This window comes from Pseudophryne corroboree, chromosome 4 (genome assembly GCF_028390025.1).
Source record: "Pseudophryne corroboree isolate aPseCor3 chromosome 4, aPseCor3.hap2, whole genome shotgun sequence".
In the NCBI taxonomy this organism is placed as follows: Eukaryota; Metazoa; Chordata; class Amphibia; order Anura; family Myobatrachidae; genus Pseudophryne; species Pseudophryne corroboree.
This window is the reverse complement of record NC_086447.1, coordinates 703931635-703957058: the sequence shown is the minus strand read 5'-3', so window position 1 is coordinate 703957058 and position 25424 is coordinate 703931635. Positions and strand designations below refer to the sequence as shown.

At 43.8% G+C, this 25424-nt stretch overlaps 1 protein-coding gene across 4 annotated transcripts in view; it reads right to left on the bottom strand.

Annotated features, from left to right (window-relative positions):
• The window catches only part of LTBP1 (latent transforming growth factor beta binding protein 1), a 660590-nt gene that overhangs the window by 561932 nt on the left and 73234 nt on the right, over positions 1-25424 (bottom strand). The gene's annotated exons all lie outside the window — the stretch shown is intronic.

The window sequence follows — 25424 nt, the reverse complement described above, 5'->3', positions numbered from 1 at the left end:
CCTTAGGATCCGGCGTTCACCCGCCCTGGCGTCAACGCAGCTGCGGTAAGTCATGGAACAGACATGATTCTTGCTGAATCAAGATCCTTTCTAGTATCTCTTGAAGTTCCGGGTACCAAGTTCTTCTTGGCCCAAACCGGAACCCCGAGTATAGTTCTTACTCCTCTCCTTCCTATCATTCTCCATACACTGGGTATGAAAGGCCGAGGAGGGAACACATACACCGACTGGTACACCCACGGTGTTACCAGAGCGTCCCAGCTATTGCCTGAGGGTCTCTAGACCTGGCGCTTCATGTGGGACGCCATCATAACCACCTTTGGTCTTTCCCAACGGTTTACAAACATGTGGAAACTTCCAGATGAAGTTCCCACTTTTCCGGGTGGAATTCATTTATGCTGAGGAAATCTTCCTAGTTGTCCACTCCCGGAATGAACACTGCTGACAGTGTTATCACATGATCTTTCGCCCAGCGAAGAATCCTTGCTGTCATTGCCCTCCTGCTTCTTGTGCCGCCCCGTCTGTTTACGTGGGCGACTGCCATGATGATGTCCTACTGGATCAGCACCGGTTGACTTTGAAGCAGAGGTCTTCCTAGGCTCAGAGCATCGTAAATTGCCCTTAGCTCCAGTATATTCATGTGGAGAGAAATCTCCAGACTTGACCACACTTCCTTGGAAATTTCTTCCTTGTGTGACTGTTCCCCAGCCTCTCAGGCTGGCATCCGTGGTCACCAGAACACAGTCCTGAATGCTGAATGTGCTGCCCTCTAGAAGATGAGCACTCTGCAGCCCCCACAGAAGAGACACCCTTGTCCTTGGAGACAGGGTTATCCGCTGATGCATCTGAAAATGCGATCCGGACCATTCGTCCAGCAAATCCCCCTGAAAAGTTTTTGCGTGAGATCTGCCGAATGGAATCGCTTCGTAAGAAGCCACCATTTTTCCCAGGACTCCTGTGCATTGATGCACTGATACTTGGCCTGGATTTAGGAGGTTTCTGACTAGGTCGGATAACTCCCTGGCTTTCCCCTCCAGGAGAAATACCTCTTTCTGGACTATGCCCAGAATCATTCCTAGGAACAGCAGACGTATCATCGGAAAACAGCTGCGATTTTTGGAATATTTAGAATCCACTCGTGCTGTCGTAGAACTACTTTAGATAGTTCTTTTCCGACCTCCAACTGTTCTCTGGAAACTTGTCCCTTTCAGGATATCGTCCAAGTAAGGGATAATTTAGATGCCTTTCTTCTTTTAAGAATCATCTTTTCGGCCATTACCTTGGTAAAGGCCCGGGGTGCCGTGGATAATTCAACGGCAGCGTCTGAAACTGATATTGACAGTTCTGTATCACGAACCAGAGGTACCCTTGTTGAGAAGCACAAATTTGGACATGGAGGTAATCCTTGATGTCCAGGGACACCATATAGTCCCCTTTTTTCCGGTTCTCTATCACTGCTCTGAGTGACTCCATCTTGATTTGAACCTTTTTATGTAAGTGTTCAAAGATTTCAGATTTAGACTATGTCTCACCAAGCCGTCTGGCTTCAGTACCACAATATAGTGTGGAGGACTAATACCCTTTTCCTTGTTGTAGGAGGGGTACTTTGATTATCACCTGCTGGAAATACAGCTTGTGAATTTTTTCCCAATACTGCCTCCTTGTCGGAGGGAGCCGTTGGTAAAGCAGGCTTCAGGAACCTGCGAGGAAAAAATGTCTTGACTCTCCAATCTGTACCCCTGGGATAATACTTGTATGATCTAGGGGTCAACTTGCGAGTGATCCCACTGCGCGCTGAGACTCTTGAGACTACCCCCCCACTGGTGGAGGGCTTCTTTTCCTGGGAAGGGGCTGCCTGCTGCAGTCTACTTCCCTTTCCTCTATGTCTGGGCAGATATGACTGGCCTTTTGCCCGCTTGCCCACATGGGAACGGAAGGATTGAGGCTGAAAAGACAGTGTCTTTTTCTGCTGAGATGTAACTTGGGGTAAAAAGGTTGGATTTCCCAGCTGTGGCCGTGGCCCCCAGGTCCGACGGACCGACCCCAAATAACTCCTTCCCTTTATACGGCAATACTTCCATGTGCCGTATGGGATCTGTATCACCTGACCACTGTCGTGTCCATGACATCTTCTGGGAGATATGGACAACGCACTTATCTTGATGCCAGAGTGCAAATATCCCTCTGTGCATCTCGCATACATATATATAGAATGCATCCTATTAAATGCTCTATATCAATAAAATATTTTTAGTCAGGGAATTCGACCAAGCCAACCCAGCACTGCATCTCCAGGCTGATGGCGATCGCTGGTCGCAGTATAACCACCGTCTGTGTGTATATACTTTTTAGGATATTTTTCCAGCTGCCAATCAGCTGGCTCCTTGAGGGCGGCCGTATTTGGAGACGGTAACGCCACTTGATAAGTGTGTGAGCGCTTTATCCACCCTAATGGGTGCTTCCCAACGCGCCCTAACTTCTGGCGGGAAAAGGTATAACGCCAATATTTGCTATCGGGGTAAACCCACGCATCATCACACACTTCATTTTATTTTATCTGATTCAGGAAAAACTACAGGTAGTTTTTTCACTTCCACATAATACCCTTTTCTGTGGTACTTGTAGTATCAGAAATATGTAACAGCTCCTTCATTGCCCTTAACGTGTGGCCCCAATGAGGAATACGTTTGTTTATTCACCGTCGACACTGGATTCAGTGTCCGTGTCTGTGTCTGTGTCGACCGACTGAGGTAAATGGGCGTTTTTTATAAAAAAACCCTGACGGTGTTTCTGAGACGCCTGGACCGTTACTAATTGTTTGTCGGTCGTCTCATGTCGTCAACCGACCTTGCAGCGTGTTGACATTCTCACGTAATTCCCTAAATAAGCCATCCATTCCGGTGTCGACTCCCTAGAGAGTGACATCACCATTACAGGCAATTTCTCCGCCTCCTCCAGCATCGTCCTCATACATGTCGACACACACGTACCGACACACAGCACACACACCTGGAATGCTCTGACAGAGGACAGGACCCCACTAGCCCTTTGGAGAGACAGAGGGAGAGTTTGCCAGCACACACCAAAAAACGCTATAATTACATAGGGACAACCTTATATAAGTGTTTCTCCCTAATAGCATCTTTATATATATATATTTATATCGCCAATTTGTGCCCCCCCTCTCTGTTTAAACCCTGTTTCTGTAGTGCAGTGCAGGGGAGAGCCTGGGAGCCTTCTCTCCAGCCTTTCTGTGAGAGAAAAAATGGCGCTGTGTGCTGAGGAGATAGGCCCCGCCCCTTTTACGGCGGGCTCGTCTCCCGCTCTTTAGTGAAGTTTGGCAGGGGTTAAATATCTCCATATAGCCTCTGGGGGCTATATGTGAGGTATTTTTAGCCAGTATATAGGTTTACATTTGCCTCCCAGGGCGCCCCCCCCCAGCGCCCTGCACCCTCAGTGACAGCGTGTGAAGTGTGCTGAGAGGAAAATGGCGCACAGCTGCAGTGCTGTGCGCTACCTTTAGAAGACTGTCAGAGTCTTCAGCCGCCGATTCTGGACCTCTTCTAACTTCAGCATCTGCAAGGGGGCCGGCGGCGCGGCTCCGGTGACCATCCAGGCTGTACCTGTGATCGTCCCTCTGGAGCTAATGTCCAGTAGCCAAGAAGCCAATCCATCCTGCACGCAGGTGAGTTCACTTCTTCTCCCCTCAGTCCCTCGTTGCAGTGATCCTGTTGCCAGCAGGACTCACTGTAAAATAAAAAACCTAAGCTAAACTTTCTCTAAGCAGCTCTTTAGGAGAGCCACCTAGATTGCACCCTTCTCGGCCGGGCACAAAAATCTAACTGGAGTCTGGAGGAGGGTCATAGGGGGAGGAGCCAGTGCACACCACCTGATCTGGAAAAGCTTTACTTTTTGTGCCCTGTCTCCTGCGGAGCCGCTATTCCCCATGGTCCTTTCAGGAACCCCAGCATCCACTAGGACGATAGAGAAAATTCACATTTCTATTGTACGATATATGATCTAATATGCAATTTGACATTAATTAAGGGATACTTCATTTTACATGTTGCAGAGGCTTCCCTCTGGGAAACCATAATATCCAGGTTCTTTTCCCTTTGAAGATAGGTCATAAACGGCATACTTTACTATTCTATATCTCTGCATCCTTTCCACAGATGTTTGTACCTTAAAGGAACACATCTCTATTTATTGTAGAGTAGGAAGTGTAAAACCAGATTGCTTTCTGAGGTAGGGAATGCTTTAGATTTCTGTCTGTGGTGTAAAAGTCTGGTCTGGTGTTAAACATATGTGAGGAGAATGCCAAGTGGTACAGTAGCTCAAGTATGTCAAGTTCAGAAGTCAATACTTGGAAATGTATGTGTCCTCCCCAAACAGTCCTGAAAATAAGTGCTACCGTATTACCTAATCAAACTATGTTAAGGCACAATACACAATTAACATGATACGATATATAATTTAGCATTCCATTGAAAGTCCATGAGTAATATAAATAAATTACATGGGTAGATGTATTAATGGTCGTTATGGAGAAGTGGCATCAGCGCACGATACCGATTCTCCCCCATGTATGAAGGAGGAGATATGCGACACCATCATTATCTGTGCTGCTATCTTTAAGATAGCACGCTGATATGCCAGGCAATGTACTGTATGAAGTTAGTGGCACTGACCGTTCTGACAGCTGTAGCTATCAATTTCGATTACCCAGTGCACAGTACTGTCCCACAGCCGGGGACTGTGCATACACAAAACAATAAAGTTTTTTTCCACTAATCCTGCAGGGGGCAATGGGGGATTTCTAGCCGGCGTATGCGCAGACAGTATGCAGCACCGGTCAGTGGGAGCAGAAACAGCAGAGTGTACTTTGACACATAGGTAGTTTAACACTCTCCCTCTTCGGCAAACATGTTTTTAATACATGCTGGCGTTATGTGCACCTGTTTCACCACGATCTGAAGGTGAAGTGGGTCCTTAAGCTAATGGCCGAAGCATGTATTTTACTACATTTACCCACAGTGATCAAATGCTCTACTGCCTTGTTCAATGCCCTGCACATTTCAGTCCCATTGTAACTATGCAGTATTTACAACTTTAAATGTACATAAACAAAAATAACCACTTCAATATTTTATTAGAGATGTGCAATTCGGTTCTCCAGAAATGTCAGTTTCGGGTTTTGGATTGCAAAAATTGCACGCTTTGAGCTGTTTTTATTGATTTTTAGCATTGATTATTGATTTTCTTATCAATTTTTAGACAAGACCGAAATCCGAACCAAAACACTTGGGAGGTGGTTTTGCAAAACCAAAACCGAAACACAAGAATGAAACACAAGAATGAAATGAGAACCAAATCAAAACACGGGGGTCCGCACACATCTCTATATTTTATCCCATTCTGCTCCACATCATGAAATGAATGGCACAGCCCACACTAAGGGCCTAATTCAGACCTGATCGTTTTGTGCGAAATCGCCCAAACAGTTACAGAATGGTGGGAAAATCTTGATCGCTAGGCGTATGCAAGTTGATTGACAGGAAGCGGACGTTTGGGGGTGGTAACTGCCCGTTTTCTGGGAGTGTCAGGAAAAACACAGGCGTTCCCAAGAGTTTTCTGGAAGGGTGTGTGACGTCAGCTCCGGCACCAAACAGCCTGATTCTATCGCACTGTAGGAGTAAGTCTTGGGCTACGCACAGAATGGAAAAATGATTCAATGGGGAGTGAGTTGCAAACGGATTTGCAGCTGTCCGCTGTTTGGCAAAGTTTTCGCACAGCGTACGCATGCATTCACATACATGGACGGGGGCGGGTTTTCACTCTGTCTGGGTGGCGACTATCTGATCGCAGACCTCTGCAAATTTGCAGCACAGCAATCAGGTCTGAATTAGGCCCTAAGGGGCCTATTTATTATCATTATTTTTATTAAAATAATGTGAAAGAGGGTGTTTTCACACCCTTTTCACATTATTTTAGTATCACTCCAATGTATTAAAGGGCATTTGGAGCAGTTTTCATTAAAAACTGCTCCAAAACCTTTAATTCACTTTTTTTTTTTTTTTAGTAACTCACATCGCATTTCCCATACTTATAATGGGAAATGCGATGTGGCCAAATTTACTAAAAACAAAAATGTAAAAAAACACTGCAGTGAGCCCTGTGATAATTTCGCCTGCTCAGGCTGGCAATTTCACAGGGCTGCTCTGCAATGTACAGCCTTTTGCCTAGGCAGAGAAAGCTGTGCGGGACCCGGCTCCAGAGATCAGCTGATCACAATGTAAAAAAAAAAAGAAAAACCATACTTACCTGTCCTAGGAGCCGGGTATCAGTGCTCCAGTGAGCGCTGCCAGGCGCCGTAACCTCCACATGCTGCGCTGTGACCCCTGTGCAGTAAAGTGACGCTGCAAAACGGCAGCTAACTTTATAGCACCTGGGCTCACAGCGCAGAAGAATGACCTGGAGCAGCGGACACCGGCTCCTGCGGCTGGTAAATAAAAAATCCAGGGGGGATGCTTTTTGCGGTGTGGGGGTAGTAGCAACGGGGGCAAGATCTGTCCCTGCATTCGATAATTGATACATCCATGCGATGTAATCAATTATCGCCAGAGCCGGCCATAGGCATAGGCAAACTAGGCATTTGCCTAGGGCATTTGATATGCCTAGGGGCATCAGCAGCTTCTGCTGATTAAAATGATATGCGGCATGCCTATATTCTGTGTATAGCATTTCATATGCAGATACAGCCACAGTCTCACACAGTATATTGGCATGCTGCATATCAGTTTAATCAGCAGAAGCTGCTTGTGCATCCTAGCCACATAGCAATGCAAATAAGATGCATTTTCATTCAAAAAAAGGGGGTGTAGTATGGGTGACCAGCGGTCTCCTGACCGCCGGTCACCTTACCGACGCCGGGATCCCAGCAGCATACCGACGCCGGGATCCCGGCGGGGAAGGGCGAGTCCAGCAAGCCCCTTGCGGGCTCGCTGCGCTCGCCACGCTGCGGGCTCGGTGGCGACCTGCGGTCGCCACGGGTTCTATTCCCAATCTATGGGTGTCGTGGACACCCACGAGTGGAAATAGTCCCTGTTGGTCGGCATGCCGACCATCGGGATAGTGAGCCGTCGGGCTCACGGAGGAGGTCATGTGACTGTCGGTCAGCCGACCGGCGGTCACATGACTACCACCCAAAAAAAGGTGCCCGACATCAGCATTGATGCAAGATTTGTGAGGACACATCTGTATCCAAACAGAGGCAGAGGTCACAGTGTTAGTGGAAGTGTGAGTGTTGTGTGCATGTGAGTGGGTTGGTTGTGCAGTAGTGTTCAGAATATGTGTAAGGAGCATTATGTGTGTCATGTAAAAATGCATTAATAATGTGTGTCATTATGTGTATAAGGGCATTAATAATGTGCGGCATATGTGTAACAGGGTACTACTGTATGTGTGTCAGACTCATTATGTGTATAGGGGCACTAATAATGTGCAGCAAATGTGTAGGGGGCACTATGTGTGTAATTTTGTGTATAAGGGCATTAATAATGTGCGGCATATGTGTAAGGGACATTTTGTGTAAAAGGGCATTAATAAAGGTTGTCATAATGTGTAAGGTGCATTATGTTTATAAGGACATTAATGTGTCTCATATGTGTTAGGGGCATTACTGTGTGGAATTGTGTATAAATGCATTACTGATGTGTGACATTATGTGTATAAGGTGCTCTACTATGTGGTGTTGCATATAGAAAGAGCACTACTGTGTCGTCTAATGTGAATAAACAGCAATAAGGTGTGGTGTAATGTGAATAAGGAGCAATTCAGTGTGATATAATGTGAATAAGGGGCTCTACTGTGAGGAGTAACGTTTAGAAGGTAAAGTTATACTACTGTGGGATGTAATATGAATTATGGACACTATCGCAAGATAAAATGTGAATAAAGTTGCAGTACTGTGTGGCGTAACTGGAATTGGGGTTACTATTGTGTGGCCATGCCCCTTCCCAGCAAGAAGATGCCCCTTTTTGGGCTGTGCGTCAAATGTGCGAACTGTTCCTATTTAAAATATAGGGGGTACAAAGACTGCTATGGGTGACGGGTGATGGTGCTGGGAAAGAGGTGCAAGGTCAGAAGCAGAACCAGTGGTGGTGCTAGGGGGCACCAGACAAAATCTTGCCTAGGGCATCATATTGGTTAGGGCCGGCTCTGATTATCGCAGTGCAAGTTTGGTCTAGCTTCACCTTTCATCCGCATCATCAGATGCGGATGGTGAGAAATAGACCTCTAAATTCCTACAGAAGTCCTCTCACTGCGGGGACCAGGTGTAGTGTAGTCTAGCATAAGTATAGTGTGTGCGGGGACCTGGTACAGGGTGAGTGGTGGTTTAGTGTAGTGTGTGCGGGGAGATGTTGCAGGGATAGTGTAGTGTAGTTTAGTGTGCGCAGGGAGCGGCTGCAGAATGAGTGGTAGTGTAAGTAGCATGTGGGTTATGGGTAGTGGGGTGCAGGGTTATGGGTAGTGGGGTGCAGGGTTAGGGGTAATACCTGTCTTATGGCCATGGAAGATGTCTGCGATGCTAGAGAAGAGATGGAGGAGGAGGACAGCACTGCAGAAAGTGAGTAATTAAGGACTAATTAAGCTAATTGGAAACTTCCAATTGCTTAATTAGTAATTAAGGGGGCTGTTCAAAGGATTCCAGAGCAAGTTCCGACAAAAATAAGGATTTAAGAAAACATTAGACCTGCTCTGGAGGTGCTCAAAAACCCCCAAACTTGAGCGCTTAAAAAATTCAAAACCCCAGACCCAGCTGCATACCAAAAATCTCACACCTGCGACAGGTATGACATTTTTGGTAACTCGCATCTAATTGAATATGCCCCTTTATCTCTATCCAAGCTTTGATAAATCTACCCCTTAGAAATAACTCATAGGTTCATAAAAGTAAAGATTTTCATGTAAATACATTGGTATGCCTGTATCCATGTAAGTAAGAGTCTTGAAATACTTGCATGTCTAATATACACAAATGCATCATTTTGGCAAATTGCTAAGTAAAAGTCTAGCTAAGATTTAATGTGGATTTCTAACTCATTGAGTCTTGGCCTTAACCTAAATCCCAAGGCAAATAATAATGATTGCAAAATATAAACAGTGTCGGACTGCAACCTTTTACTCAGGAGACTTCCTATGAATTGGGGTCAATTAACTTTAATTTAGCTGAAGTTGGCAAGAGACATCCTGTCGTTAATGAATGTGCTTAATAAGGCTTATCTACAAAGAATGAAATGTAATATGATGTGTAGTAACTGAGCTTACCTAAAAAGTTAGTTTGTCCCAACGCATTACAAGGGAGTTTAATACAATTTTAGCTTGTATTATAATAATAATAATAATAATAATAATAATAATAATGTTATTTATATAGCGCTCTTTCTCCAAACAGGACTCAAGGCGCTTTACATCAAAACAAACATAATACAGAATATTAATACAGCAATACACAGGCCACACAGGCATAAAAATGAAAACCTAAAATGCATAGAGTAATCATAATGCAGGGTTGGTGTAGGCAATTTGGGTAATAACTTCCATGGGCTGTGTATTCCACCCTCACAGGGTACCAGGTGCGGCAGCCATCTTCGGCGCACAGCGTAGGATTACCCTGGGTGGAATAGTCCATCCCTAGAAAAGGTGACACAAAATGGGGGTGATTGCAGCATCCTAACATTCAGAGTAGGGTACAAACAAAACTATCAGGTCCATGTATTTTCATCCCATCCACAAGCGTACCAGATGAGGCAGCCATATTGGGCGCACTAGAGAGGTTACACTGGGAGATAAGCCATACATGGGCCCAATGCATACATGGGAGAACGGGCACTTGTGTAGTCGTATGATATAACCTGTATGAACAATCCACGTGAGGCACATCCTGCCCGCAGAAGAACCACCAGAGGCCCCCATTTGGGGTGCACTGTGTTAGATGCTGCTGGCAGGGTGTGTTAATAGCCTGTTTCACAAGACAGCACTTTTACATAACACATAGGGACATAATGTAAAGTATAGTATAAATTAGTAACATGGATTCATTTTAATACTGTTCTATAACAGATATCTGTGATATAGGAATTGATTAAATTAACCTTGAGGTGGCAGTGTAGCCATATACCACTCCAAAGGTGTGTACACATGGTGCAAAATTTAGTGCAAATTGCAAGGTGTTAGCCAGCTTGCGATACCGATTCGATACCGATGCGCACTCCTAGATAGACTGTGCAGTCAAGTCAATTTTGACTATCTAGTACAAAGTATAGTCAAAATCGTCCATAGTCAAAATTACACAAAGCCAAAATCGCAAGCACACAGTCAAAATTGCACATAAAGATGGAGCCACGCTCATCTGAGGCAGCTCCATCGCAGGCGTGCACTCCCGGCGTGACTAGGCGAGCCGTCCGCCTAGTCATGCTGGGAGTGCACAGAGATGCTCCCATTCTGAGTATCTCCATCTGGGCGCGTGCGTCACAGACGGAGCCACGACTAGCGTGGCTCCATGTGTAAGTCAATATCTCACCGTGTGTATGCACCTTTATAGCAGTGCCGAACCGGGGAGTCTGGTGAGAGATTGGGCCATGAGGGGGGCGAGCTGAGGTGCTGTTGCCGGGGTTTTCACACTGCTGCAACAGCAACTCGCCATCCTAGTACGTAATTGAATTGACCCCATACTGTTTACCTTATATTTCCCCATTTACATCAGCAATTATTCAAACATCGATCAGATTAAACGGTGACGTTTAATCTAATCATGTTTAGCTCTTTAATGCTGCTCAACATTAGTATATCTATTTTTTGGCACCTGCATTTAAAACAACAATCTTTTTTATTTATTTAACCCTAGAATTATTCATATAATCATGATTTCTAGAATAAGATCTTTACCTGCATGAAAGTCCATACCATGAGGGCACGTTTAGATACATTTATCTGCTAAAGGCAAACAAACAAATAAACTGGGGCTGGAGTAATGGCCCATACACACGGTGAGATTCGGGCTATGCCCGATTCTCACTATGCGACAGGGGCTAGGTTGGCACATAGTCAGTATCGCAAGCACACTCATTATGTACTTGCGATACTATGTGCGATTTTGGCTAAGTGTCAATTTTGACTATCTCTTCTATAGAGATAGTCAAAATTGACTTGCCTACACAGTCTATATAGGCTTGCAATGCAGACCGCGCGGGACCGCGCATCGGCATCGAATCGGGATCGCAAGGTGACTTTCACCTTGCGATCTGCACTAACTTTTCTTACGATTTTGACTATATATTCAAAATTGTAAGAAAAAATCTCACCGTGTGTACACACCATAAGAACTTAACAATACTGGGTGCACACTGGTCGATATACTGTATCTATAGTACAAACGGATCGGAAGGTGTGTACACCCAATATGTCTGTGAGAGTCATTCACAGACATACAGTATCTGATCACCGCTACAGCATAGCAGAGAGCAGATGCCAATATATCTGCATGTGAGTACGGGGCGACCCGCCAACCGCCCGTACACTGTCTGCAGGGACTGACGACACTGAAATCACAGCTGGGCAGGCAAATTTAAATGCCCAGCTGTGATGTCTGGCCTGTCATATCGAGCGGCCAGTGGACAAGTCAGCCAGGTGTATACCCAGACCTAGCAAAATATTCAATAGCGTGAAGAAATCACCCAAATAACACCATGGATCAAACCACATTTCCAGCAATGCAGGGAAACAATGCTAACCACTGTGTCACTATGAGATCCGCTTGATTTTCAGATGGTTTTGCTCATGTAACGCCCCCTTTGCTGACACCGTCTAATAAGTTATTACAAGCAAGTTCACTCTGGAAGATTTTACTTTCGTTTGTATTCTACTGTAAACATGAGCCATACTTAAACATTTCTGCAGGCTGCCATATAGAAGGCGGAGCATAGGCGTGCGCAGACACTGACAGGCGGGTGCCGCTCCGTACTTCCCCCCTCCACGACATTATAGTGTTCTCTCACCTCCCCTGTCCTGGATATAGACTGCTCACCTGGGCGGCCCATAGACTGCTCACCTGGGCGGCCCAGGTAAGCAGTCTATATCCAGGACAGGGGAGGTGAGAGAACACTATAATGCCGTGGAGGGGGGGGGGGGGGGGAGTCCGGAGCGGCACCCGCCTGTCAGTGTCTGCGCACACCTATGAGGCGGAGTGTAGCCCTTTCAATCTGTAATATAAACGCAGTATTTATATGTTGACAAGCTATTCTTATATATAGAAAACATGCAGCAGATTTCAAGTATATTTTAAATGTACTACTGTAACTATTAAATAAACATCATGAAACATTTAACATAGAACATGTTACAAGTAACATAATGAGGTAACCTTCACATACAGAAAAGTTAAGCAAATTACATTTAAGTTAATTGTATGCTATTACATGAAGGGAAAGGATTGATTAGAAGGGATGGAGGTCATTAGGTCGACATGAGTTAGGTTGACATACATTGGGTCGACCACGTTAGGTCAACATGCATTAGGTCGACATGGTCATTAGGTTGACATGGAAAAAGGTTGACATGAGTTTAAAAAAAAAAATTTGACCTTTTTTATACGTAACGATCCACGTGTACTACAACTGGGAATGGTAACCACGGTGCACTAATTGGGGTTCCCCGTCACTTTATGAAGAAAATGACACAAAAAAAACCATGTCGACCTTTTTCCATGTCGACCTAGTACATGTCGACCTAATGACCATGTCGAGGTAGTGATCATGTCAACCTATTGCATGTCAACCTAACTCACGTTGACCTAATGAACCACACCCGATTAGAAGATGCTGTAACTTACAATGCTAACACAATGAGAACATGAGATATTTCATATTATTGACTGTAGCATAAGCCTGAAAGATACAAACAGTTAATATAACCCCAAGTGTAAACATAAAATATTCAGTATCCACCAGGTTAGATGTCTACTTAAGAAGAAACCTGACCTTCCATCTGTGACCCATAATAACACAACTGACCCCTACTAACAAGACTGACAAACAAAGACAACTGACTCATACCAACAAAAGTGATAAAATGAGACAACTGACCAAGAAACAAAGGTGAATAAATGTTGGAGACACTTCAAAGAACAAAACTGACACAAATAGCCTTACTACTAAAGACTCGCTGACTTTAATACATATATTTTGACATGAAGTCTGCAGGGCACTGTGATGCAAGTTCTAAAATAAACATGATGTGCCTTAAGATATTACATTTGTAGATTTTACCTCTAGTGCATAGTATGGTTTTAAAATGATGGTGACACCGGTGACACAATTCTTTCTACATGACTTTACCATTAAACCATGAAACTGGACTGAAGGCAGCTGATCGAGGGACGAGTTTCTAAAACCATCCCAGCTGGCACCAACAATCACGTGACAATCATAGTGACATTGCTTGCCATTGTGGTGTTTTGCCTGGACCTCTTCAGCATTTATATATATATATATATATATATATATATATATATAGAAAGAGGTGGGTGGATAAAGGTGTTAAGTAACAAATGTTCATGTGAATTTCTTAAGTGAAAATTAGTATAATAAATAGTTGTAATCATTTATCCTTTTTTTGGGGTTTAAACCAATTTTTTTTTTTTTGCATTAACGTTTTAATGAATACATTTTTTTTAATCCTGTTTGTTTTAATACTGTGAAACACTGCTATGTATTAGAAACCTTGATCAACCATGTTTTAATGCTTTCTAACATTAACAATCCAAAGTTATTAGGTTTTGATATGATTAATTTGAAATCTTTCAATAAAACCAATTTTAGACTAAATAGAATTAAAACATGCAAATGTACTTTTCAGAGAAACGCACAAACACAAAAAAAAAGGCGTTAAGCATTAGCACTGGATATATCACTGGCATTAAACATTTTGAATAAAAACACTAGTTTAGATGCCTTTTCAGTTCCCAGTCTGTTTCGAAGCTTCGAATGAACTAAACCAAAAAAAGAAAAAAATCTTTCTACACTAGCTGTGTATTGCCTGTTTAATGTGTTGGTGTTGTTTACTCTTTAAAACTGTGTTAACTGTGTTTTGTTTCCTGTCCTATGGGGATGTTGGGGGAGAATCTTGATGCTAGGCAGATTTAGCACCTCTCTTATCTGATTCACCACCCTATATCTTTGTTGTGAGTGTGATTTACTGCATTGGTTCAGCTTATACCCCTTTTCCACTAGCTTTTTAAAACAGTGGAAAAGGGTCCCCCGGCAAATCAAGTGATCCGGGAATCCTACCCGGGTAGCTAGCCGGGCGACACGGCTCCCGTTCACAGTGTTTGGGAGGGCGGCGCTGGGAGATCATGTGATCTCCCAGCGCCGCCACTGCTGCGTCACTAGCCGCGTCACCAACCCGGCAATTGCCGGGTTGGTGAGCGCTGTCTTTAGGGGGCTGTAGCACGGGTCGCAGCCGTGTCAGGCAACACGGCTGCGACCCGTGCTACACTAGTGGAAAAGGGGTATTACTTAGATGAAAGCCACAAGCAACAAGAAAGTGGAATAATATCAGGGATTCCCTTACAATAGGCTTTTTTAAAGGTGTTGTGCCTGTAGTCACAGCATATAAAAAAAAGAGTGTTTTTTTTTTTTTTTAAACATTTGGTTTAAACCATAAACCAAGGTGGTTTAAACCAGCCAACCCTGAGTAACAGGAAGCAATATTTGGGAGTCATTCCGAGTTGATTGCTCACTAGCAGTTTTTAGCAGCCATGCAAACGCATAGTCGCCGCCCACGGGGGAGTGTATTTTCGCTTTGCAGGAGTGCGAACGCCTGTGCAGCAGTACGCCTGCAAACACATTTTGTGCAAAACAAGACCAGCCCTGTAGTAACTTATCCTGTGCGATGATTGCTGCGACGAGTGACACGGTATTGACGTCAGATACCCGCCCAACAAACGCCCGGCCATGCCTGTGTTTTTTCAAACACTCCCATGGTCAGTTGACACAATTAAACGCCCTCCACCTGTCAATCTCCTTGCATTCGGCTGTGCAATTAGAATCGTCGCTAGAACCAGTGCAAAACCACAAAGGACTTCGTACCCGTACGACGTGCGTGCGCATTGCGGTGCATACGCATGCGCAGATTAGTCGTTTTTTTCAATGATCGCTACGCAGTGAATAACGGCAGCTAGCGATCAACTCGGAATGACCCCCATTGTTCAGCCCCCATATGAAAAATGCAGTGCTTTAACATGGCTAGGGGTTGTGCCAGCACAAATATTGAACAGACCCATCCTCACCTCAGTACTCATTCCTCCATAGCCGCTGTACCATTTGCAATTTAGTAGTTTCATACTGATGTACCTTGCACACACAATAGTTCAAAGTACAATCTAATACTGCATATTGTCAGGCATGTAAACTAAGTCACGGCCACTAGAGGGAGTAACAAGTGTACAATTGTAAGATTTATTGCCTACGTGGTTTGCAGATAAAATACTTTCATTTTTGTGGAAATTACAGATACCTTTTTGTGTTTCTGTATGCTGGAATTGGCTTGGTTTTTCTACAGCTTTATCTCTGGCCTCGGGAAAGGAAACATTCTGTTGTTTAGAAACCACCCACACATTGCAGAACCTGTGACCCAGTTGTTCTGAAAACTATCAGAAACTATGTATTCTTACAGACATTCACATGATTAATGGCTCTGCAGCATAAAAAGAATAAAAAGTGGATTAAAACTTACGATGCTTATCAGGGTGCAAAATATGGACATTTATGAGAACGAGTTACACAAAGAGAAAACATTTCCCATAGAAACACACGATGATAATAGCACAGCGCATGGTTTTATGTTCATCACTTCCTTTAGTTCTTAACTGTTTCACCTGCTCATTTTATCAGAGTTTATTGTATAATTTTTTCAGGGTTTTGAACTTAGTATACATACAGTAAAGAATACTTGTCTACTTGTCGCATTTCCCCTCCAAGAGATTCTGGAGGGGAGGTACAAGAGGAAAGTGTAAGCGGTGAGCAGTGGAGGACTAGACAGTTATCAGGGGCAGGGCCTCCTTATCAGCAGTGCGGGCCCCTGGGCAAAGCAAAGCACTGGGGTCCCTTTTAACCAATCCTCTGCTGGAGAAGGTTTGTGTGTGCTAATGGTGGCGGTAGCTGTGTGTGTGTGGGGGGGAGATGGGGGCTAGCTATTGTCCGAAAAAAACAAATCATTTACAGGAATAATAATACATATCTTACCTGGCAGCCAGTCTTGTGCAGCACCGGCCTCCCTCTCCCACCGCTGCTCCCGGGGCTCTCCTACCCAGCCTGGACATCTATATGCGAGAGGAGGCACAGCCTGTTCAGCCACAGCCAGCAGGTAGAGCCCTACTGTGACGCGCTGAGAAGATGGGTGTGTGTTGGTAATATACGGCAACATGGTGTGCCTCCTCTTGCCATGCAACTCTACTCTGTGTATAACTCTGTGTCCATTACCGGTCTCTGCTTCCTCCCCATGCAGGACTATCCTCCGCGACTGTGCAGGGGGAGGGTGCTACCAGCCACGGGCCTTTGGAATTCTGGGGCCCATTTTGCTAAAGACGGTCCTGATCAGGCTGTCCATTAATGATTGAGCCCCCCCCCACCCCCACACACACACAATTTGATTAATTTCATTATGAGGTTATTAGGTTATGGCAGTAATAAAACAAGCTGATACCTGGAAACAGTCTGGGAAGGGGCCAATTCATCAGTGGAGTATCAGAGCTATTCTCCATTCTCATGATGCCTGGGTTGAGGGATTAGGGAAATCCAACATGTTGGAAATCCTTGAAATGAAAAAAATGACTGGTATCGGCAAGTCTGGGATTTTTTACATGTCAACGCCCCATTGATCGTATCAGCGTCAGAGAATCGGGAATTGCTCGGCTGATGCATGGCCTGCATTAACCTGAAATTTCCTAGTAACTACTAAATATTTACCCTGTACTGTACCATATGCCACCTGGAGAGGAGCGAGCACTGGTCATATAGCTCCACATATGCAACTCAGTCAGAGATGCGTATGATAACTGAACAGGCAACCGCTATGGCCCACCTGCTGATTGGCCAGCCCCCAGGCTCACGCAATCTGTGTATGCTCAACCTGTCCATACTTAACTTTAGATGCACTACGGCACAGTGCAGTGGAAATAAGATACTGGGTAATATCAGACTGACAATAATAAAACAACCGATACGCTGCCACCAGCAAGTGCATCACATGCCTAATGGAAAATGATCCACTGGCAGTGATGATACTGTAAACTGCAGGTGATTTGGGGGTGAGGTAAAGTGTCTGAATGACACACATCACTGGCAGGTTCAGTTTTCACCATTCAAGCGGCAGCATAGTAGATCCAATGGCTAGTGGATGAAAAATGGTGGTGAGCAAATCCTGTAGTTTGGGGCTGAAAATCACATACCATTTACTAAGTGTGTGCTTACCAATATCCACAATCACATAACATTGACATGAAGTAAGTAGAGAGGATTTAGAAAGTTCACAACTTAAAACACCTCATCCTCCTCTATCTTCCTTATATACCATCATGTGACCACCAAACAACATGGTGACTGATTGGCTCAGACTAAAATTTATTTTGTTAATTCATTTGTACAAAAATGCAATTTCCCCCAAAAAGCCTTTTATGTATGCCCAACACTATGTCAGACCGAGAAACAACAGTAAGATGATGCCGCATCAGTTGATATCCAAGAAAAGTTTGTTTTCCTAAATACACCTCAATTTAGATATTCCTGGAATTCTTCTTTGGTCCACTTCCAGACATCTGGTGCATTCCTGGAGTGGCTATTATAGTGATTGTGCAAACATAACCCCACAAGTGGGGACACTATACAGAAATATTTCCAATGTGTTTTTTTTTTACATAAAGCTACTTATAACCTAGACATATTTTATATATTTAAATTCCCCATCTGTTATCAGCATCACACTTGATACATTCACACAGACTAAACTAATCCACTGCATCAGCTATCTAGCAGCAGTGTATACTAATAAATACCTTTTAACAACAAGATAACTGAGGCTACATCTGTGCAGGGTATAACTGAGGCTACATCTGTGCAGGGTATTTCCTGGCAAAAGTCTAAACGTGTTTTTGCTCTGATTAGTGCATAGTTTAATGAAAGGACATAGGTCAACACTAGAAAATAGGAAAGCAAGCTACACTATGACTCGTTTTCCTTGTGGTAAGAATCTGTAAAAGGTAATATTACTCTCCCTTTTTGAAACTTACAGATGTGTCCACATACACTTATCGTCCTATCATTACATAGCCCCATTTCCGTATGCCACGGATTTTATTACATGCCAAAACACTAATCCTAACAACGTAGAACACTAGGAGGGTAGAAGAGGAGGGTTAGCATACTTACCTTCCAGGTGTGGGGATCCTGGGCATCAGGATGCCGCTGTCGGTATTCTGACCGCTGGCATCCCAAGCACCGGCATCCTGATACCATCCCTTACAAAATTGCTTTGTAGTTGTATTTAGTACTCCAGCACTACTGTATTAATACTCTGTGGTACTATATGTTGTACTATAGCTAAGATGCAGTTAAGTTCCTGAAGGACGGGATCCCAGCGGTCGATATACCGACGCCGAGATCCTGAAGATCACCACAAGCCCGGCGTCTACATAGCCACGTCGCTTGGGATACCGGCATCAAAATACCAACAGCCAGAATCCTGAACGTCCTTCCAGTGAGATGCCAGCATCACGCGCAGGGGCCTAGGTTTAGGCATGAGACAGGGCTTGGGTTAGGGTGCAGGGTCGGGAAGGCTAGGGATAGGTACCAGGAGGGAGGGTTAGGTTTAGGCACGTAGAAGGGGATATTAGGGTTAGGCACCAAGCAGGGAGGGTTAGGTTTAGGGTGCAGGGTCGGGAAGGCTAGGGATAGGTACCGGGGAGGGAAGGTTATGTTTAGGCGTGTAGAAGGGGAAATTAGGGTTAGGCACCAAGCAGGGAGGGTTAGGTTTAGGCAGCGGGAAAGGGAGGGTTAGGGTTAGGCACTCACAAGGGAGGGTTAGGGTAGGGGACAGGGGAGGGTTAGGATACTTTACAGGGGGCTGTCGGGATTATGATGGTCGGGATGCCGCTGTCTGTATTCTGAGCGTCTGCATCCTGCCTATTGGGAAATCATACTGAACCCCTATAGCTTAAATACTGTAGATTTCATAGAGGTTTGCAAAAGATTTGGTGATGTTGGGCTACTATAATATATGACAATGAGCAAATCTGCACCAGTGTAACTTTGTAACAAGATTATTCCAAAATAGACGCTTTCAAACTGCAAGCAACAACTTCAGGACAATAAATCTGGGCCTTTATCTGCACACTACAACAGAAAGTTCTTTATCTCGTACAGCGTATTCCACAATCGCTTGTGGTCTGTATTCTATTATTAGAGAGTTAACATCCCTGTTCAAGTGGTGTTTGAGTGTTCTGTAATATTTCTTGAGGGAGATTGAAACTAGCGATAAACAATTATTAATTGAGTATTATTTACAGCCCAGAATCTATTCTTCATAACATGACATCTTGCCAGCTCTTCTATGTATACATAATAACTACACTTTGTATTTGATTTACACAGACAAAACTAAACAACACTGCCATCTACAGGTCACTGAATTGTCTTGCTGGAAAAATGAGCAGTAAAACAACTTCATTATCTGTACATATTCGTACTGACACAGTGATTGATATATGCTAAGTTTGTATTGTATTTTCCACCTACTAATTAAGATTACAACAGGAATCCAGGATTTCTCTGGTATGAAATGCAGGAAAAAGGAGTGAACAGTGAAAATGCTTAGACATATTTTCAATTTCTGCCCACTTGCAGCACTTGCCAGACCTAATTTTAGCCTTTTGACCATAAACCATTTCTTATTTTCAATTACTTATCTCCATATGAAATCAGGGCTCAATTGTCTCAAGACCCAATAATCTATATTTATAACAGGATTCAAAACAAATTAATACAGAATTTTTTATACCTTTTATGTTAGTGAAATGATGCAAGGTGAAAAAAGATGTCTATAACATTCAGCCACCCAATCGTTGGGCTTCCACGGCTTCTCACAAAATTTGTAAATTGCATTAACATTTATGAAAGTGTAACCTGTTCCTTAGGACATATACAAATTGGTAGTTTACTAGCGTCCTTAGCACAAGTAAAAATACTATTTCAAATGCAAATACACTTTTACCAGAGTTTTCGCTATTTCTTTTTAGTGCTGCTTGTAGGGGATGCGGTCAGCATCTCGATGGACAGGATGCCAGCAGTCATGTGACTGACACCGGAATCCCATCGTCACTTAGGAGACTTGCGCCAAAAGAGGAGTATGTTAGAGCCCAGGGAGCCAGGGGGTTGGGATTACGCATAAGGGGGGGGAGAGGGAGTTTAGGGTTAGGCACTTGGGGAGGGGTTAGTCCTAGATGCCCCCTTCCAAGGGTTAGCCCTAGCTGCCACCCATGGAAGATTAGGTTAGGGGAGTGGGGGGTGTAAGAATACTTAGCCCCTCCACCATCGGGATCTTCAATGTTGGGATGTCACTGTCAGTCATCTGGCCGATGGCATCCCGACTACTGGGATAGCATACCCAACCCGCCTGTAGGATTCCTCATGTATTTACAGTAAAGGTAAAATAAACGAAACAAGTTACAAGTTGCGTTCCAACACACACTTCTGCAAAAGCTACAGAGAACTAAAATGGGAATACATATGGCAAATCCGGAGAGAATAACTAGGAACCGATTCACTAAGTCGTGAGGCTCTGTAGTAGCCTTCACTTTAGTTTTTTTCTGCGCATATTACCAGTGATTACAGTAATATGATAAAAACATTGGCCCTCATTCCGAGTTGATCGGTCGCAAGGCGAATTTAGCAGAGTTACACACGCTTAGTCTACGCCTACTGGGAGTGTATCTTAGCATCTTAAAAGTGCGAACGAAGTTTACGCAATATTGCGAACAAAAAAAACTTAGCAGTTTTAGAGTAGCTCCAGACTTACTCTGCCTGTGCGATCAGTTCAGTGCTTGTCGTTCCTGGTTTGACGTCACAAACACTCCCAGCGTTCGCCCAGACACTCCCCCGTTTCTCCGGCCACTCCTGCGTTTTTTCCGGAAACGGTAGCGTTTTCAGCCACACGCCCATAAAACGCCGTGTTTCCGCCCAGTAACACCCATTTCCTGTCAATCACACTACGTTCGCCGGTGCGAACAAAAAGCCGTGAGTAAAAATCCTTTCTTCATAGCAGAATTACTTAGCGCAGTCGCAGTGCGAACATTGCGCATGCGCTCTAAGCTGATTTTCACTGCGATGCGAAAAAAAAGAACGAGCGAACGACTCGGAATGAGGGCCATTGCTCATTTGTGTGTGAGTAAAAATCCGCAAAGACTATTAATTATATATTAAGTGGAAACATAAAATGTCTTGTTTTTCCGTGACCTCGGGGATAACTGAATCAGTGTCAAATGTACCATTCATTATAAAATGCATTTAAAAAATAAATAAAACACCAATGATATGAGCCTTAGTGTGTAATTATTGATAATTGATAGGTATTTCAATTTTCTAGGCCTGTAATAAGAGGCAACTGTGACTGGAGAACACCAAATGCACTAATTGCTCTGTGTTCCGCTAGCCAGACCATACTGATATTATATGAGTAGGGGGCCGTGGATAAATCTGTGCTCTTCAGTGCAGTGTTGTAAGTTACAGAAGTGTTGGAACATGCTACAGTATTTGTCTATGTATAGCTGTATTTTAAAAAAACAACAAAAAAAGCTTATTTTTAGACTGATAAAATGTATACTAGTTATTTCTGCTTTGTTGGTAGATCTAATGGTTTTACTGACAATACAGTATTTGCTATTGGTACATACTGTATGTACAGTACATGCATGGGCAGATTGGGATGGAAACCAGCCCGGGAAATCTATGGAAGCAGCCCTAATGGGGGCGGGGTCACAATCTCTGCAATATCCTCAGACACTCATTCATCCTCACAGTTTCCAGCGTGCCCTTAAATCCAATCCAATAGAAATTAATACTTATACACTGCCCTGTTTCCCTCAAATAGTTCCAACATCAAATTAATGACATACACATTTCATATAGACCATGCATTGCATTAATATCCTCCAAGAACCCCACATTACATTGCTAGCCTACAAATAACATAAATCACTCACCAAATAATTATTATTTATTTATTAAAAGTTTCTTATATAGCGCAGCAAATTCCGTTGCACTTTACAATTGGAATTAACAATGATATAACAAAACTGGGTAATAACAAACAGTCATAGAGGTAGGAAGGCCCTGCTCGCAAGCTTACAATTTATAGGGAAATTGGCATGGATACACAAGTGCTATCTATTGCATAGCTCTCCACCAGATTGCAAAGGTTCTTGGTGGACTGTATGATATGGTCATACAGCAATGATGAACCGGGGTCGAGAGGAAGGAAAAGTGAATAATGAGAAGACGTGAGTATATGTGTGGACTGTGCAGAGTGGATGCAATTTGATAGGAAGGTTTATGAAAGTTATGTGGGCGGTTCTGGAATTTGATACACTTGCCTGAAGAGGTGAGTTTTCACGGAACACTTGAAGGTTTGGAGACTAGAGGAGAGTCTTATTGTGCATGGTAGGGCATTCCACAGAGTGGGTGCAGCCCGATGAAAGTCCTGCAATCGTGAGTGGAAGCGAGTAATGAGTGTGGATGAGAGACGCAGGTCTTGTGAAGAGCGAAGAGGTCGGGTTAGGAGATATTTTGAGATAAGCGAAGTGATGTACATTGGTGTAGTTTGGTTAATGGCCTTGTGTGTGAGTAAAAGTATTTTATATTGAATACGGTAGAATACAGGTAACCAATGGAGGAACTGACAGAGTGGATCTGCAGACAATGGATGTCTAACGAGGAAGATTAGCCTTGCAGCTGCTTTCAGAATGAATTGTAGTGGTGAGAGTCTCTTTTTCGGAAGACCAGTTACGAGACTATTGCAATAATCAATGTGGGAGATAATGAGAGCATGGAGTTTTAGCAGTGTCTTGTCTAAGGTATGGTCGTATTTTTTATATGTTTTTTAGATGCATATAACATTTTGAGACAGATTGAATGTGGGGAACAAAGGACAGATCAGAGTCAAGGATGACACCTAGGCAGCGAGCTTGTGGGGTAGGGTAGATTGTCGAGTTTTCAACAGTGATAGAGATATCAGGTTGGTACCTACTATTGGCAGGTGGAAATATAATTAACCCTGTTTTTGAAATATTAAGTTTGAGGTGGTGAGATGTCATCCAAGATGAAATGGCAGAAAGGCATTCAGTGACACGGCCCAGTACAGATAGGGACAAATCAGGGGAGGATAGGTAGATTTGAGTATCATCTGCGTAATATAATGATAATGATAATGCAAACACTAGTCCCCACATAACATTCATATTCCCCTCACATCAGTCTCCACATAGCACCAATCTCCACAAAATATTAACCGGTCTACACTAACACCCACATAACATTAATTCCCCACAAACTACAGTAGTCCCAATATGATATTCCTACCCCTCAGCACAGTTTATTAAAGCTACTCCAATACAGGTACTGCACCTGCTCTGTAAAACACTGTGGGAGGAAGTGATGCAGAGATGCCGGGACGTATTGATCTGCATCACTGTCCTTACAGTAAGGTTGCTGGTTCCAGTGTAAAGGCAAGCCACCAAAGAGCACCAAGTCAACTATAAGACCAGCCCGGCCAGAGGAAGCCACGTTGCAGTGATGTCCCAGGTGTGTGTGGCTGGTTAGCCTATTACATCCTGCTGGAGCCACACTACAGCTACACAGCCGCTGCTGCTACCGGCTAACGGCACTAGGATGTGTCTGCAAGCCAGAGCAGCTGACAGCTTCCGGCTTGTGTTCCGCAGCAGAATGTAAATCCTGGAAGCGCGGCTGTGAGCCGGCCCAGACAGTTTTGGTGTGAGAGGACTATAGGACCAGCTTAGCCAGGAAGATGATGGGAACGGCCTAGCAGGATGTCTCATTGTGTCCCGCTAGGCCAATCTGCCTATGTGTACATGTTTTAGAGCTAATTTAGAACACAAGTGCTATAGGAGCTCTTAATTGTTTGATTACACAAAACTGTTAAAAGCAGTCACTTGATTGGCATACAAGGTTATATAACTTACTGTTCTTTAATCATATTATATATATTAAGCTCTGCATACATAATAAAAAAGTTACACCCTAAGGTAGAAGTATGACTGTTCCCATACTTTAGCTGGAGTTGTACAGAGAATGAACTGCGACATTTGTAAGGCTGGAAGAAAGCAGGTCTGCAGCAAACAGGAGCCTGTTTTCGCTTTGTAAAAATGTACCTGCAAAGATTGATATGTCTAAATGGTAGCAGTTGTGGGTGTGCGGGAATTATCTCCCTCTTACAGTATATCAGGAGCTGGATCTGGATGGATCGGATGCACCTAGATAAATACTGGTTAGGGTCAGGATTGAACCTACAGTAGTCAGACACTGCCACAATGTTGGGCACAGAGGAGCAATGTTTTTCATCTGTGCACGCATCTAAATTACACTGTACATACATCATGATATTGTTTATACAGGGTCGCAGTACAGCTTTAGAGGCACAGTAGCGGAAGTATGTTGGATACGTACGGGGCATTCCTGGACGGTGACTGGGAGGTAAGAAGAGGGTGGCTAATTAGATGCATGGAGATGTTGTGTGGTATGGAGGTGTCACAAAAATGTAGCTTATAGTGGTTCAGTACAGAGGCGCAAAAACATTCCCAAAGGATGTTATATTCAGACGTATAATCTGCCCCTGCAATAGGGCTGGTGTAAGGGTCAATGGTGCGTTAGATGATACGACATGATTGCTGCATCGATGATGCTCAATTGGGAATCTCAGTCCTTGCACATTTGGGCGCACGGATGTACACCAGGGAAGGGCTGTGTAGTCGAATTAGCATACAGTCAACGGTGCGACTGCGGCAATAGACGCTGCTGTGCCCAACACAGAATCAGGCTCCTAATGTTCAAATATGCACAGAGAATATTTAATGGTGTGAGACAAGATTCTTACTGTACATCAATTTAGCAGCATGCAAATGACAGTATTTTCTGCTTAGATGATATCAGTTAGGAAATGACCAGCTTGTCATTGAATATTAGCCTAATTATTATTATGACTACCAGTTATTTATGTAGCGGATACATATTCTGCAGCGCTTAGCCGGACCCACCCTGACGCCTCTTTCACACAGGGAAGCAAATTACTGGGTAAAGCAG